This window comes from Bos indicus x Bos taurus, chromosome 15 (genome assembly GCF_003369695.1).
Source record: "Bos indicus x Bos taurus breed Angus x Brahman F1 hybrid chromosome 15, Bos_hybrid_MaternalHap_v2.0, whole genome shotgun sequence".
NCBI classification, from domain to species: Eukaryota; Metazoa; Chordata; class Mammalia; order Artiodactyla; family Bovidae; genus Bos; species Bos indicus x Bos taurus.
The window spans coordinates 37,055,338-37,072,221 of NC_040090.1; the positions used below are offsets into that span (position 1 = coordinate 37,055,338).

The 16,884-nt window shown below is 40.1% G+C and overlaps 2 pseudogenes; one reads left to right on the plus strand and one right to left on the minus strand.

The window, feature by feature from the left end:
• Positions 1–1,767: 1,767 nt before the first annotated feature.
• Positions 1,768–2,720, minus strand: LOC113906064 (annotated as a pseudogene).
• Positions 2,721–12,808: 10,088 nt separating this feature from the next.
• LOC113905014 lies at positions 12,809–13,550 on the plus strand (annotated as a pseudogene).
• The last annotated feature ends 3,334 nt before the right edge of the window (positions 13,551–16,884 follow it).

Genomic DNA, 16,884 nt, shown 5'->3' on the forward strand with positions numbered 1-16,884 from the left:
TTGAGAATTAATACTCTATAACTTAGAACCAATCTTTACCATTGCACTATCACATTTTATCATAATTTCTATATTTTCAAGTTCATTTCATCATCACACTGACAGCATGGTAAATACTCAGGGTAAGGAAGAAAATAATGAAGAAAAGGAGAGGAAATAAAGAAAAGAAGAAATACAAATGCTAGTTTTCTCTTTGTTCCTTGCTTCTGCACAGTAGAGTCTGTGTTATAAATATGTCCTCTAATATGTTGCATAGTATCCAAAATACCACCAGTTGAACTTATAACACCTGAAAAGACTAAGTTAATGTGCCCTTAGTCATGACAATGGTAGTGAAGACAGTACTATAAATAGTGATTGCAATGGCAATGACATTTTTGTGAAAATTTATTTAATTTCTCCAATAAAAATGTATTGAGTACCTACTGTTACACTTATGAAGATTTATGTATTTATTTATGGAAAAACACAATGTGACTGATGAGGAAATATGCTGGTGATGACACAGTCCATGAAAGGAATGAGATGTATTTATTGAACAAGCATTTATTGAGAGCCTATTATGTGCCAGGTACTATGATAATAAGACAACACATCTAACTCACAATTTACTAGAGATGGGGGACAGAGATCATTAATTCAATCAGTATATATATAAATTGTGAAGGATAATGAAAGAAATACACACAAAACTCTGGGTTCAAAAAACAGGTGACTTATCTAATTCAAAAAACCTTCCTCAATAAAGTGAGGTTTGAATTGAAATTCAAGATGAGTAGAAATGTCAAGGAAAAAGACAGGATGATGCATTTCCACTAGGAAGAGCCCAGACAATACATAACTGGAGGAAGTTGGACTCTTGAAGAACTAAAGAAGGAAACATGTTATTACAAATACATAACCCTCACTCAACACTACATATATTGCAAGAGTGTGTAAAGACTTCACAGCATACAAGAAACATTACAGTGAGTACCAATGGTAGAAACTAGAAGACAATGGGCAAGAGAGTTAGAAATGAAGACCGAAAATAAACAAAGCAAGAATTAGAACAATAATTATTGTGTGCAACAAACTTTTTTTGTACCAGAGACTAAAAATGAGGAAAGAAAGAATTATTATTAACCTGAGAAGTTAAAAATTCATAATACTATAAGAGCCATAGAGGGTCAGCCATCTCAAAAACAGGCTAGAAAAATACAAAGAATAAAGATTTTAAATGTTATTGGCAATTTTGGAGTCAGATGGAACATGAATATTTTACAGAGTTTCTCTCATAATCTTAAGACTTAAAGTATCTCCAGAATTTGCCAGTTTCTGTGATGCCAAAGTTTTTTCTGATAGAGGGAGTCTTATTGCTTCCACAAACAGGCTATGTGTCAGTGTCATGGTGGTGGGAGGTGGTCCATGTTTTCATTTGAACTCCTGAGTCACTTGATCCAGATCTATTAAAGTCTAATTATTTCTTAATTACCTGATGCACTTATTTTGTCAAGACAAGTAAATAACAAACTTTTAGGGGAAAAGGTATCCAGAAAAGTACTTGCTGATTGATCAACTGATACACCCCAGCCCTTCTAGATTTTCATCCAAATATCTAAACACCATAGGTCTCAGAAGAGATTTCCCAACTTCTAAACACTCAGAATAACTTCATTTGCTCTCTCTTCTTTGTCCCCACCAGGTAAGTAGCATGGTCTTATGGGGCTCCCATCACACAGGGGAGGGTCACCTTGGCCCCCAAGGTCCAACTAATGAGAACTACACTCAGGTGGGATCAATACGGTTGAGACTTAGAATTTTACACAGGTGCTCCCAGATATGCTTGGTCTTGACTCCATAGGCAAGGGGGTTCAGTGCAGGGGGAAATAGCAAGTAGAGATTGGCAAGGATGACTTTGGCAGCAGAGGCTGTGGGTTGGCCAAAGTGCTGCATGATTACAGAAAGAAAGCCTGGTCTGTAGAAAAAGAGAATGACACAGATGTGAGCTGTACGTGTGCTGCCTGCTTTAGCACGTGCCTCAGATGAGGGCAAATGAATCATGGTCCTTACAATCTGCCCATAAGAGTAGGCAATAAAGGCCACATCCCCAGCACCAAGAAAGATCTCCACAGCAAAGGCATAGAGGTTATCCACGGTGGTGGCCCCACAGGCCAGTTTCACCACTGCCATATGCTCACAGTAGGTGTAGGCAATTGTGTGGGAGCCACAGTAGGGCAGCCCATGGGCTGGGCTTGGAAAGGAGGTGGTCAAACCCACACCTCAAAGCACCACCAGGCCTCCAATCTTGGCAACAACTGCTGGGGTAAGAATGGTTGCATAACATAGTGGGTTACAGATGGCCACAAAGCAGTCCAGGGCCATGGCCACCAGCACTCCTGATTCCATGGCAGAGATGCATGGAAGAAGAACATCTGGAAAAGACAGGAGTAGGAGCTGATGGCTGTAGCACCAAACCAGAAAATGGCCAGCATCTTGGGCAGAGTGGAAAGAGAGAGAACCAGGTCAACAAAGGAGAGCATGGCAAGAAATAAAAACATGGGCTGGAGAAGACTGCATTCTGTCCAGATGAGAAAAAGCAGGACACCATTCCCAGTCACTGCCAGGAAGAACATGAAGCAAAAGGGAAGTGAGATCCAAATGTGGACAGCAGTCAGTCCTGGGATGTCAGCCAAGAAGAAAGTATGTGAGAAGAGATGAGAATTATTGGGAAAAGTCATGGTGGTCACCTCACTTAGAAGTGTGAAGTGCCCCTGCAAAGAAAGGCAAACAGGTTAAATTCAATGAGAAGGTTAGGAGCTCAGAACATGTGGTCTGACTAACTCCACCATCACCATCAGTCTTTCCCCATTATTCTAAGAAAATAGTCAAAAGTAATTTTCAATTTAGTCGATATTTCTGCAAGATCTTTAAACACGAAAGAGGCAAGTCAGCTTGGTCTAGTGGGAAATGCATTGAACAAAAAAAAGCAGAAACCAGTTTCCAGAATTACACTTCCTACTATATCTGTGACCTGGAGCAGTTCACGTAATTTAAGTAAATCACAGATTCAAGTAGATGCCCAGGAACTGTTGTAAGTGAAACTCCTTCCCATCATGCTCTTATTCCCAAATTCTGAATGCTAGTGATTGATCTAATCAGCATAGACCTCACATAAGTCTTATTACAACCAACCTTCATCTGAAACTGCCCCAAATCCTAACATCTGGAAAATTCCTTAATTTGGAGACATTCCACTTCTCCAAACTCCACGGACTTCCAGGTTACAGAATAAATGGTCCCTGATGACTCCAACACTAATTAGATTCCTCCTTGGGTTATTCCCCAATCATTTCACAAATGTACATCTTGCTTCTTTCCCCAAAATCTCAATAGATATCTGATTTCACCACCTTCTGTATCTCCCTCTCCTTCAAGGTGGTATTGTACATAGGTAGACACAAAGTTCTGGAGAAGGTGATGGCACCCCACTCTAGTACTCTTGCCTGGAAAATCCCATGGATGGAGGAGCCTGGTAGGCTGCAGTCCATGGGGTCGCAAAGAGTCAGATACGACTGAGCGACTTCACTTTCACTTTTCACTTTCATGCATTGGAGAAGGAAATGGCAACCCACTCCAGTGTTCTTGCCTGGAGAATCCCAGGGGCGGGGGAGCCTGTTGGGCTGCCGTCTATGGGGTCGCACAGATTCGGACACAACTGAAGCGACTTAGCAGCAGCAGCAGACACAAAGTTTAGAGTTGTGGTGACCTGGAATGAACAGAAATTTTTTAAATAATAATCATATGAAAGTCAAAAACTCTATATCACACCTATATTGCTGAGAACAGAAAATAAAATGATCAGATATACCTTCCAGTTCAGTTTTTCATGTAATCACATAAAGTGTACAGAATTATACATATCCCCAACATGTACTATGCTCAAACCATCATTTTGTAGGTTAGAAAACTAAGGTCTAGAGATAAGTAAAAGACCCAGAGTCCCAGAGTTATTAGTGGCAGAATCAGACAAGATCTCACATCCACTGAGCCACGAGCTAGGAGGTTATCATCTTGTCTTCGAGAGAATAGTGACTACTACGGAGCAGAGGAAGAATGCCCAGGACACTGTGGCCACGAGTGGGCAGCACAGGAACCAAATAGCATGGCGGATGAAGAACGACTTAGGGATTGGGTGTCTCTCCAGCATACCCCAACACCGCCAGTACCACAGTCCTCTCATGCCAAAGAAAAGCACAAGAACATGCAGAGACCTGGGCCCAGGGTCCGAGAGGGTTTTGGAGCATAGAGTGATTCACATTCCAGGCAGAGACATTACAGCTGGGTTCCTCTCATACTTTCAATGGCAGCAAGAAGGAGTCTCTAACCATGAGGGAGAGGAGCAGAAGTTAGCCCAGGAGCACAGTTCAGAAAAGAAGGAACATATATGCATTAACATACAATATTTGTTTTTCTCTTTCTGACTTACTCAACTCTGTGTAACAGACTCAAGGTCTATCCACATCTCTACAGTTGACCCAATTTCATTCCTTTTTATGCCTGAGTAATATTACATTGTATACATATAACTGATTCCTCCTTCATACAGCAGAAACTAACACTACATTGTAAAGCAATTATACTACAATTTAAAAAAAAAGAAATTAAAAAAAGAAGGAACAGTGCAGCTTTAAAATGACCAAGAACATTTTTCTTTTCTCTCCAAGAGAAATTACATGACTATTGCCCATACCTTAAACCATAGCTGCTAAGGAGACTAAGTGATAACAGCAAAAGGTATAAGGGCTTGGAAGATAAGGAGATTTGAGTGGACCTGTAGTTCTGGTGTCTTGGAATAAACACTGGACCAGAAGTCAAGATCCTGGTTCGAGGTACTATTTCTTCCATATGTCTGCTGTGTGACTTTAAGCAGAGCATCTAACCATTTTCAAGCCTTAGTGTCCTCACATGTGAAATGAACATACTAAAACCTACCTCACAGGATCATTATGAGAATCCAATGAGATACAATATGTGAAAATTCCTTATCAAATGCTAGAAACAGTCATTTTATTGTCACTGAATTACAAGAAGTAAATGAGGCATTAGGAGTTACCTGATTAAGAGCAACAGAAACTTTAGCAATTCAGAGGCAATGCATTTGATTTGACAAAAGATGATAAGTTCCACAAAAAAAAAAAAAAAGATAGTTTCATCCCATGTGTGGATGTTGTTTAGTAGTAACCCAGAGCCACCCAGTCAAAAATACTATATCCTCCCAGATAATGCTCCTTTTCTCCCTCCCAACACACATTGTTTCCCTCAGCATCCCCAGAATATGGTGCTGTGAGGGAAGGGGTGTTGGAAGGTGTCAAGAAATGTGGCTTTGATCACCTGAGCACCTGTTTCAGATTATCCAAAAAGCTGCCCAACCTTAAGCCTCAGCCAACTTTGTGGAATGAAACAGTGTCTTCAGGACTGTGTAGGAAATACTTAAATCTAATGGCCCAACTATCCCCTGAGGACCCAGCAAATGTCCCTCATTATAAACCTTATGCCTCAAGGGAAAGTCTAATTCAGTAAGCTCAACTCCTTTATTTCCATCACGGAAGTAGTAAAATGAGATTAAGAATCCTGGAGCTAGAGGATTCCTGGAGGCAGATGCAGGGGCCTCCATAAATGTTTCCCTAAGGCTCACCCTGCAGGCTTCAAGGAGGAGCCAACTTATAAATAACTTACTGTTGTGCCAGAACCAGCAGGATGTTTGCCTGCTTTGGAGGAAGTAATTCTCACACACCCAATACCCCACCCCCACCCCCGCCCCCACCTTGTATATGACACAATGTGAAAGTGTTAGTCACTCAGTCGTGCCGGACTCTTTGTGACCCCATGGACTATAACCTGCCAGCCTCCTCTGTCCATAAGATTTTCCAAGAAAGAATACTGGAGTGGTAGCCATTCCCTTCTCCAAGGGATCATCCTAACCCAGAGATCAAACCTGGGTCTCTCACATTGCTGGCAGATTCTTTACCACATAAGCTACCAGAGAAGCCCATATACAACACAAAAAGATCTAGATAGATCTCTGATGATGTACACATCATCAATATTGGTGATATTTCCCCTTTTCCCTACTGTTATCAATACAATGCATTTTTACCCCCAGACAGCCTATCAGATTATCCAGATCTGGGAAGGTTGGGGGAAAAATTAAGTTGTAGATGTAGCCTATACGAATCTCTCTTCCTTGGGCCTACCCTTAAACATTACTCACCAAAGAGGTGCACTGACCTACGAGGAATGAGAAGTTAAGCTACCAGTCAGGTCCCAAGAACAGGGTATTTAATGGGTACCTTTTCAGCCACTGCCTATAGGGATCCAAAGTGAAACTCCCACCACCCAGACACCAATTAGTACTCTGCTCCCTCTTCAAGCAAAGGTCTAACAGAGTCTCTTCTAGTTACTGAGTCTTCAAGGAACAGCCCCAATGGGGAATATTTTGAACATCATACTCCAGGGTGCCATGTCAAGAGAGGGCTAAGGGCCTGCAGCCAGAAGCAAGGAGAGACATCCTGTGATGGGAAATGGGACACCTAATTTGATCACCAAGCAACCTGATTTAGGGAAGGTAAGAGGAGGGCAGGGAGATGGGGAGGGACAACACCAGGACCAGCTACAATATTACCTATATGACCCCATGACATAGGTGGGACTGTGAGAGGAAGAATGGATTAATAGGTGACAGTGTTTATAAGATGAGAGAATCTGGCCATGGAATAAGGCTGGAGAAAATGCCAAATGTCTCCTGTGCTAGATTTCAAAATGGTAGACACAAGGGCAGGCCAAGTCCTGTAGGTATTGCCATCCATATCTTATCTCACCTTAGTGAGATTACCTTCAGCTCTGTCTCTTCTTAACCAATTTCTCTACACTTGATTCAACTCAGTCACTAAAATCACTCCTTAAAGTGGTGCCAGATTAATCGATGAGAGAATATTCAAGCGAATAGAGGATCTGGACATTGCATTGGATTGAGAAGGATTGGAAAAATTGAGTGTGTACATAAAAGGACATGTGTGGTGGTATGCATGAGTCTTCATGTATTCTTCAAATCTAGTAAGAAAAAAAGTATTTGTTTTTTGAAGAAAAAAAAGTATTTTTTTAATGAAGCCAAAGGAAAAATAAAAACAAATACATGAAAATTTGTAGTTCGGGACTTGGCCAGATTTGTATGTCTTCAGAAAGATAATCCTTAATTAGAAAGATAGAGGTTAAAACAAGTTATATTAAAAGAGAATAGCGCAATTTGATTGGAAATGATCATTGCCCAGAACCAGTTCCTCCATTTAGAAAAGCCGTGTTCTAAGGGTACTAACCCAGTTCCAGAGGGAAGAAGACACAGTAGGTGTCATTTTAGATAGAGCCAAGATTATGAACACTAACGTGAAGCACTCAACTTTCTAACACTGAAGCAAAGCTTGGTAACAATGAGCTTAGGACAGATCATTCTATCTTAGAGGATGCTAGGATATCTCTGAAACTTCAGGATATTGGTATTATAAGGTAGAAAATATCAGGTCAGAACCTCATTGGAAGAGGTATGAGTAGGCAGGAGCAATACAAAGGTTAATCTGAGTGGAACTGAAGGAGAGGATGAGGAACTGAAACAAGAACTTAAGACTCAGAAAATAGAGAAGTTGGGGGTTCCCTGGCAGTCCAGTGGTTAAGACTTCACGATTTCACTGCTAAGGGTACAGTTTCAACCCCTGGTCAGGGAACTAAAAGCCTCCAAGCCATGTGCCCTTTGGCCCCCCAAAAAGAAAATTATTAAAACTAAAACATTAGATTAACGTAAACATGGACCATCTAACTGAAATCCTCAAATCCTCATCTAAATTCAGAAATTGGGTAAAACATCAAGAGGTCAGGACAAGACCAAAGCTCCAAGAACATTCAAGAGGATTTGGATCAATAATCTAGATCAATAAAAGTATTTCTTGAGTTCCTCTTAAGGGCTGCGAAAGAAAGAAATACGGATTTTTAGAGTCAGGTGAAAGATACACATCAAGCTAAAGCAAAGCATCACCAAAGGCAAGCAGAGGTACAAGCAAAGATCTCTGTGGCCACACCTTGGAGATATGGAAACACTTGGAGAGACAGAATCTAATCATGCCTGTGTGAATCAAGGAAGGGTATACTAATGAGACAATATTAAGAGGAAAGTTGAAAAGTGAGAATAGAATATTTCAGGATCAGACATTAGCATTAAAGATACCAAAACTACTAAAGTCTGGAATTCTTGCTAAATAGCCAAAAACTGAAAATTGAAGGATTAGTGGAGAGGAATGAGATTTAAGAGGGAGGTTGGACCCAGGCTGCAACAGGTCTTAAGTGCTCTTCCGAATAACACTGTGTTAAATATGAGGTCAAGGAAGACAACGAACAAGGGAGTTGTTTAAGCAGAGCAGTGATGATAATAAATTAGTGACTTAGTAGATTTCCTACATATATTCTGGGCATGAGAAGAAAGACATGATATCTGAATGAGTAAGAATTAGTGAAATCCGAGAAGAAATCTATGGCAATGAAGTTAAAAGGAGGAAACTGGATCAAGTCTTTACTGATAAATATTGTCAATTAAGAAATAGACAATAATCCTATGCAAATTTTTAGAAAATAGGGGAGGAGGGAACACGTTCCTACTCATTTTATGAGGTCAGTATTAACTGATAACAAATTAAAGACTTACAAAACAAGAAAATCCAGGCCAAAAACCCTCATGAACAGATATATAAAAATCCTTTACAAATGATTGGTAAATCAAACTCAACAATATATAAAAATTATGATGAGTAGTTGGGGCTTGATGATGCTGTGAAAGTGCTGCACTCAATATGCTAGCAAATTTGGAAAACTCAGAAGTGGCCACTGGACTGGAAAAGGTCAGTTTTCATTCCAATCCCAAAGAAAAGTAATGCCAAAGAATGTTCAAACTACTGCACAAATGCACTCATCTCACATGCTAGTAAAGTAATGCTCAAAATTCTCCAAGCCAGACTTCAACAGTATGTGAACCGTGAACCAGATGTTCAAGCCAGATTTAGAAAAGGCAGAGGAATCAGAGATCAAGTACCAGTGGAGATCCCTTAAAAAACTGGAAATAGAACTGCCTTATGACCCAGCAATCCCACTGCTGGGCATACATACCAAGGAAACCAGAATTGAAAGAGACATGTGTACCCCAATGTTAATTGCAGCACTGTTTATAATAGCCAGGACATGGAAGCAACCTAGATGCCCATCAGCAGATGAATGGATAAGAAAGCTGTGGTACACATACACAATGGAGTATTACTCAGCCATTAAAAAGAATACATTTGAGTCAGTTCTAATGAGGTGGATGAAACTGGAGCCTATTATACAGAGTGAAGTAAGCCAGAAAGAAAAACACCAATACAGTATACTGACCCATATATATGGAATTTAGAAAGATGGTAATGATAACCCAGTATGAGAGACAGCAAAAGAGACACAGATGTATAGAACAGTCTGCTGGACTCTGTGGGAGAGGGACAGGGTGGGATGATTTGGGAGAATGGCATTGAAACATGTCTAATATCATATATGAAATGAATCACCAGTCCAGGTTTGATACATGATACAGGATGCTTGGGGCTGGTGCACTGAGATGACCCAGAGGGATGGTACGGGTAGGGAGGTGGGAGGGGGGTTCAGGATGGGCAACACGTGTATACCCGTGGTGGATTCATGTTGATGTATGGCAAAACCAATACAGTATTGTAAAGTAATTAGCCTCCAATTAAAATAAATAAATTTATTTTTAAAAAAAAAAGAAAAGAAAAAGCAAGAGAGTTCCAGAAAAACATCTACTTCTGCTTTATTGACTATGCCAAAGCCTTTGTTTGTGTGGATCACAACAAACTGTGGAAAATTCTGAAAGAGATGGGAATACCAGACCATCTGACCTGCCTCTTGAGAAATATGTATGCAGGTCAAGAAGCAACAGTTAGAACTGGACATGGAACAACAGACTGGTTCCAAATAGGGAAAGGAGTACCTCAAGGCTGTATATTATCACCATGCGTATTTAACTTATATGCAGAGTACATCATGAGAAACACTGGGCTGGATGAAACATTGCTGGTAGAAATATCAATAACTGCAGATTTGCAGACGACACCAACCTTATGGCAGAAAGCGAAGAACTTAAGAGCCTCTTGATGAAAGTGAAAGAGGAGAGTGAAAAAGTTGGCTTAAAGCTCAACATTAAGAATACTAAGATCATGGCATCTTGTCCCATCACTTCATAGCAAATAGGTGGGAAAACAGTGGAAACAGTGAGAGATTTTATTTCGGGGGCTCCAAAATCACTGCAGATGGTGACTGCAGCCATGAAATTAAAAGACACTTACTCCTTGGAAGAAAAGTTATGACCAACCTAGACAGCACATTAAAAAGCAGAGACATTACTTTGCTGACAAAGGTCCATCTAGTCAAAGCTGTGGTTTTTCCAGTAGTCATGTATGGATGTGAGAGTTGGACTATAAAGAAAGCTCAGCACCGAAGAATTGATGCTTTTGAACTGTGGTGTTGGAGAAGACTCTTGAGAGTCTTTGGACTGCAAGGAGATCCAACCAGTCCATCCTAAAGGAAATCAGTCCTGAATATTCATTGGAAGGACTGATGTTGAAGCTGAAACTCCAATACTTTGGCCCCCTGATGCGAAGAACTGACTCATGGGAAAAGACTCTGAATCTGGGAAAGATTGAAGGCAGGAGGAGAAGGGGACGACAGAGGATGAGATGGTTGGATGGCATCACTGACTCAATGGACATGAGTTTGAGTAAACTCTGGGTGTTGGTGATGGGACAGGGAAGCCTGGCATGCTGAAGTCCATGGGGTTGCAAAGAGTCGGACACGACTGAGCAATTCAACTGAACTGAACTTAGACGAGGCTTACCCAGGAATGAAAGATAATTTAACATTCAAAAAGTTGATTTACCTCATCAAATTAACAAAATAAATGATGAAAAACACATACAAAACAAAATAAAATCTTAGCATTTCTGGGAAAAAAAGTAAAATGATTATCACTTGAATACAACATGACTGTAAGTAGAAAAACCTATGATCTGTACTATTAAGTGAATTTAGCAGGCTCATTTGTTAAAGTCAAAACAAAATTGATTTTCTGCACTTGTACACAGCATTAATAGCTATGAAAAACTGGAAAATTAGATTCATAAAATAATTATGTATGATAACATCAAAATACATAATACACTCAGGAATTAATTTGATAGACTATATCTGAGTCTTTGCACTGAAAATTAGAAAACATAGCTGGGAGAAATTATAGATTTAAGTTAATGAAGAGAAATGCTACGTTCATGCATTGGAGAACTCAATATGACTAAGATGTCTAGTCTCTTAAATTGATCTATAAATGTAATGCAATTTCAATGAAAATCCCAGAAGATTTTTTGTTTGTAAAAACTGGACAACTTATTCTCAAACTTATCTGAAATGCAAAGACCCAACAGAACAAAAATAATTTTGGAAACAATTCAAAAGTTATCAAAGTCTGAGGACTTATTTCAAGATGTTTTAAATCTACAATATCAAGACAGTGTAATATTAACATAAGGGATAGTTTAATAGCTCAATGGAACAAAAAGGAGAGTTCAGAATACACACACACATATATATAAATAATCTTTTTTTTTTTTTTTTCACTAACGTGCAAGGTACTGTGGTGGGAAAGGTATAAACTTTTCAATAAAGGGTATTGAAACAACTGAATATTCATATACAAAATATAAACTTCCTCCATGGAGACAAAGTAGAAATTGAAGACACAGACCACCCCAGATAAATGGCAAGTATAATAAGCAGGGGAATTTACTTAGGAGGCTTGTCTTGGGCACCCACAAGATGAGTAAATCTTCACACCACCAGCTAGAATCTTAGGAATTTATAGAGAGATCTTAAATGGATTCACTCAGATGGTCTCAACAACATATGACTCTCTCTTCAGCTGCATCCTTGAAAATGGGTCTGGCTATGGGAATGGTGGGTGGTACACCCATTCCAAGGACAGGGAGGGAATGAGGATCCTGATTGCCCAGGTCCAGCTCAGGAATCAATCAGCAGTCACATCCTCTGAACGAGGTAATCCAAAAATTTTAAGACAATGTAAAAGCTAAAATTATGAATTTTCTAGGAAAAAAAATAGGATAAAATCTTTGCAACTTTATGTTAACCAAAAATTTCTTCAATAGGACACAAAATGTATTTTATTTTAAACTATAGTTTATTAGTTTTATTTTATAAGTTTATAGTTTTATTTTAAGCTATAAAATAAAAATGGATTCCCTGGTGGCGCAGACAGTAAAGAAACCTCCCACAGTGTGGGAGACCTGGGTTCAATTCCTGGTTTTGGAAGATCCCCTGGATCAGGGCATGGCAAACCACTCAAGTATTCTTGCCTGGAGAACCCCATGGACAGAGGAGCCTAGTGGGGCATTCCATGGGGTTGCAAACAGTCAGACATGACTTAGTGACTAATCACAGCACAGCATAGTTCATTAGCTTTATTTTATAATTTTATTTCAAACTATAAAATAAAAATTGATATATTAGAATTTACCAAAATTTTAAAATCTGCTCATCAGAAGACATCATTTAGAAATAAAAGGCAGAAGGAAGCAGGTGGCTGACCCGTCAGCCCCTCAAGGGGCGGCACCATGCTGCTCCCTGTGAGCCCAGGCCACCACCAGGTGGGTGGCCGGCCTGAGGGCACGGCGCCATGAAGCTGTACAGCCTAAGTGTCTGTACAAAGGCGAGTCCAAGGCAGTGCTCAAAGCCACATACGATGTGTCCTCTTTCAGCTTCTTCCAGAGGTCCAGCGTTTAGGAATTCACCGCCTTCACAAGCCAACTGATTGATTGGATGGCTGGTGGTGGTGGTGGTGGTTTAGTCACTAAGTCGTGTCTGAGTCTTGCAACCCCATGGGCTGTAGCCTGTCAGGCTCTTCTGTCCATGGGATTCTCCAGGCAAGAACACTGGAGTAGGTTGTTATTTCTTTCTCCAGGGGATCCTGATTGTGGAGTGCTCTGCAAAAGATAGCCAAACTTCTGTGGAACAAGAATATCTGTGCTATGTCTTCGTGAGAAATGACAGTCTTGCAGAAGTGGTCATTGCTGACCGTGAACATCCATCCTGGGAGTCTTTTACCTTGCTAGAGAAGGTACTAGACGAATTCTCCAAGCAGGTCCACAGGATAGACTGGCCAGTTGGATCCCCCTATACCATCCAGTACACAGGCCTGGACAGTCACCTCAGTAGACACCAGAACCCCCAAGAAGCTGACTCCATGACTAAAGTGCAGGCTGAACTGAATGAGACCAGTGCAGATATGCAGAAACATCATTCTACACAACACCATGCAGTCTTTATTAGCGCGAGGCGGGAAGCTCAATGACCTGGTGTCCAAATCTGAAGTGCTGGGAATACAGTTGAAAGTCTTCTATAAAATGGCCAGGATATAAAACTCATCCCTGTGCAACCATGTGACGGCCACCAGCAGAGCCCCTGTGCTGGCACATCACCGTCATTCACATCAGAACCTCACCCCTATCCCCGACCCCAGGAAGCAGAGCCACTTCACAACGACCTGAGTGGGACAGACTCAACTTCCGCTTTGGAGCTCCTGGAAGGAACCGAATGGTGGAAGGCCCCTGGGGGTGGGGAACGTTCAAATTCACATGCTTAGTTATTTTTGAAAAGATAACTTGAGGCCAATAAAAGTGTGTTTTGGGGTCAAATGGAACCATAAAGCTCAGTGACTCTGCAAAATAAATAAAAATAAAAGGTAAGTTGCAGACTTGGTGAATATATTTGCACTGCATGGGTCTGAGAAAGGATTTGAATCCAGATTATGTAAAGAAATTATACAGAGAAATAATAAGACAACTCACAAACAGTAAAAAATATTTGAACACTTTTCAAAGGAAGATTTATGGATAGCCAACAAGTTCAGAAGCATATTAAAAGATGTTCAGTACCATTAGTCATAGAATAAATGCAAATTAAAACCATAATAACTTACAATGATAGACATATTAGGATGGCTAAAATTAACACTGACCATATCAAGTGCTGGAGAAGGAAATGGCAACCCACTCTAGTACTCCTGCCTGGAAAATTCCATGGATGGAGGAGCCTGGTAGGCTACAGTCCATGGGGTCACAAAAAGTTGGACACAACTGAGCAACTTCACTTTCTTTCTTTCTCTAGTTCCTTTTGGAGAAGGAAATGGCAATCCACTCCAGTGTTCTTGCCTGGAGAATTCCATGGACAGAGGGGCCTGGTGGGCACAGTCTATGGGGTTGCAAGAGTCGGACACAACTAAGCAACTAACACACACACATACCAAGTGCTGATGAGGATACAAAGCAACTGGAACACTCAAATTGCTGGTAACAATGTAGAATGGTAGAACCACTTTGGAAAACAATTTGGTAGATGCATTTTAATAAAATTAAACATATGATTACCACATAACTCAGCAACTCCATGCCTGAATTTTTTTTTAATTTTTATTGGGGTATAATTGAACTTGGACAAACTCCAGGAGATGGTGAGGGACAGGGAATCCTGGAGTGGGGTCCATGTGTTTCATGGGGTCACAAAGAGTTGGACATAACTTGGTGACTGAACAACATAAGTGATTTCCAACTTGTCTTAATTTCAGGTGTACAGCAGAGTGAATCTGTTATATATACATATATATCCACTTATTTTTAGATTCTAATGTTCCATATAGGACATTACAAAGTATTGAATAAAGTTCCCTGTGTTATACCCTAGGTCCTTATTAGTCATTCATTTTATATACAGTAGTTTACTTGTGTCAATCCCAATCTTTCAATTTATCCCTCCCAACCCCTCCCAGGTAACCATAAGTTTATTTTTTACATTTGTAACTCTATTTCTGTTTTGTAGATAAGTTCATTTGTAGCCTTTTTTAGAGTCCACACATAAGTGATTCATATGACATTTGTCTTTCTCTGACTTACCTCACTCAGCATGACAATTTCTAAGTCCATCCATGTCACTGCAAATGGCATTCTTTTGTTCTCTTTATGGCTAAGTAATATCCCATTGTATATACACACCACATCTTCTTTATCCATTCATCTGTCAATGAACATTTACGTTGCTTCCATGTCTTAGCTTTTTTAAATAGTACTGCAATGAACACTGGAGTGGCCATGCCTAAATATTTACTAAAGAGAAATGAAAAATTTTAGGTAAAAAATAATCCAGTTTTATTAATCATTTCCTTTACATTTAGTCCTTTTTTATGAGATATTTAAGAAATTTTCATTTACCCCAAGGTTATGAATATATTCTTCTGTGCTATCATTTAGAGCTTTTACTGTTTTTAACCTTTCACAATTACTCTCAAAATGACTTTTATGCGGCTAGGGATCAAGGTTTACTTTTGCCTGTGGGCAGCCTATAGACATTCTACCTTTTAGAAAAAAGACTGCCCTTTCCCACACTGCTTTGTGTTCATATACATGTAGACTTATCTTTCAGCTCTCTCTTCTTTTTAATAATCTTTTTTCTTTTTCCTGTACTACACTGTGTTAATTATTATAGCCTTATAATATATACTGCTTATATAGCTTAAGTTCATCAATCTGATTTTTCCTCTTTAGGTATTTTTATTAACAAATATGTGGGAAAGTATCAATTTGTGAGATTAGGTTGAGTGCCATAGCAAAATATCCATGATATCCATGGGAATTCTTGTCTCTGGCTTTCCAGTGTCATATATATGCACCGGTGTCAACAACCTCTCATATCCTTGTGTCATGTGGAGAAAGATGTTATTCTATCCCCTCTAGAGCTCTGAGTCAGTTGACTGAGGCCCTCTCACACCTGCATCACAATCTACTTCTCTGTTTACCCAATATTTCCTTCTCCCTGCTTTTCCATGGGTTCTGATCCCTAATAAACTTCTTGTACCCTCGATTGTTTCATTGTCTACTTCCCACGAATCAAATCTGAGTCCCTTTGCAGTCCACCTGAAACTATCACAAGTTAATTGGCTACACACCACTACAAAATAAAAAGGTTTTAAATTTTGATACATTTTGGTTTAGTAGGAAGATCAGATCAGATCAGTCACTCAGTCGTGTCCAACTCTTTGCAACTCCATGAATCACAGCACGCCAGGCCTCCCTGTCCATCACCAACTCCCAGAAGATAGGAGAATATAAATCTCAAGTAGATTTAAAAGAATATGAGAGGTAAGGAACTGGGAGCAACACACTGAGAGAAATGCTTTAGGAATTTGTGGAAGAAAGGAAAGAGAGGGAGCAGATTTAGGACAAGGGTGCTGAGTGGGAGAAAGTTGAGATCAGGAGGTGTATTAGTTAAAGTCCTAACAGGAAACAGATGATACATGCAAAAGGAAAGACTGAAGAGAGTATAATGAAGAGAACTGTCAAAATACATGGGAAGAGTTAAAACCAATAATAATAATAAAGCAGGGGTGGCAAAATACACCAGGGCTGGTAACATCAAAGGCATTACCCTCCCTAGTCTGGACAGCAATGGAGAGCTCACGACTGGCAGAGTCATCAAGGCAATCACCTCATGGGAGCAGTGGCCTTAGGAGAGGCCCCAGGCACTACAGAACAGTGAGTGGACTTGGAAGGGGCGACTCAGAGGGATAAATCCTTCAACTTGTCCTTCTTGCTGCCTCTGATCAACTGCCAGTGCTTCCTATTAGCCAAACCTAACAACATCCAGAGGCAATACCCTCTCTGGGTGCAGAACAAGGTGTAAAGTGGGTCTGGGGGTGGGGGA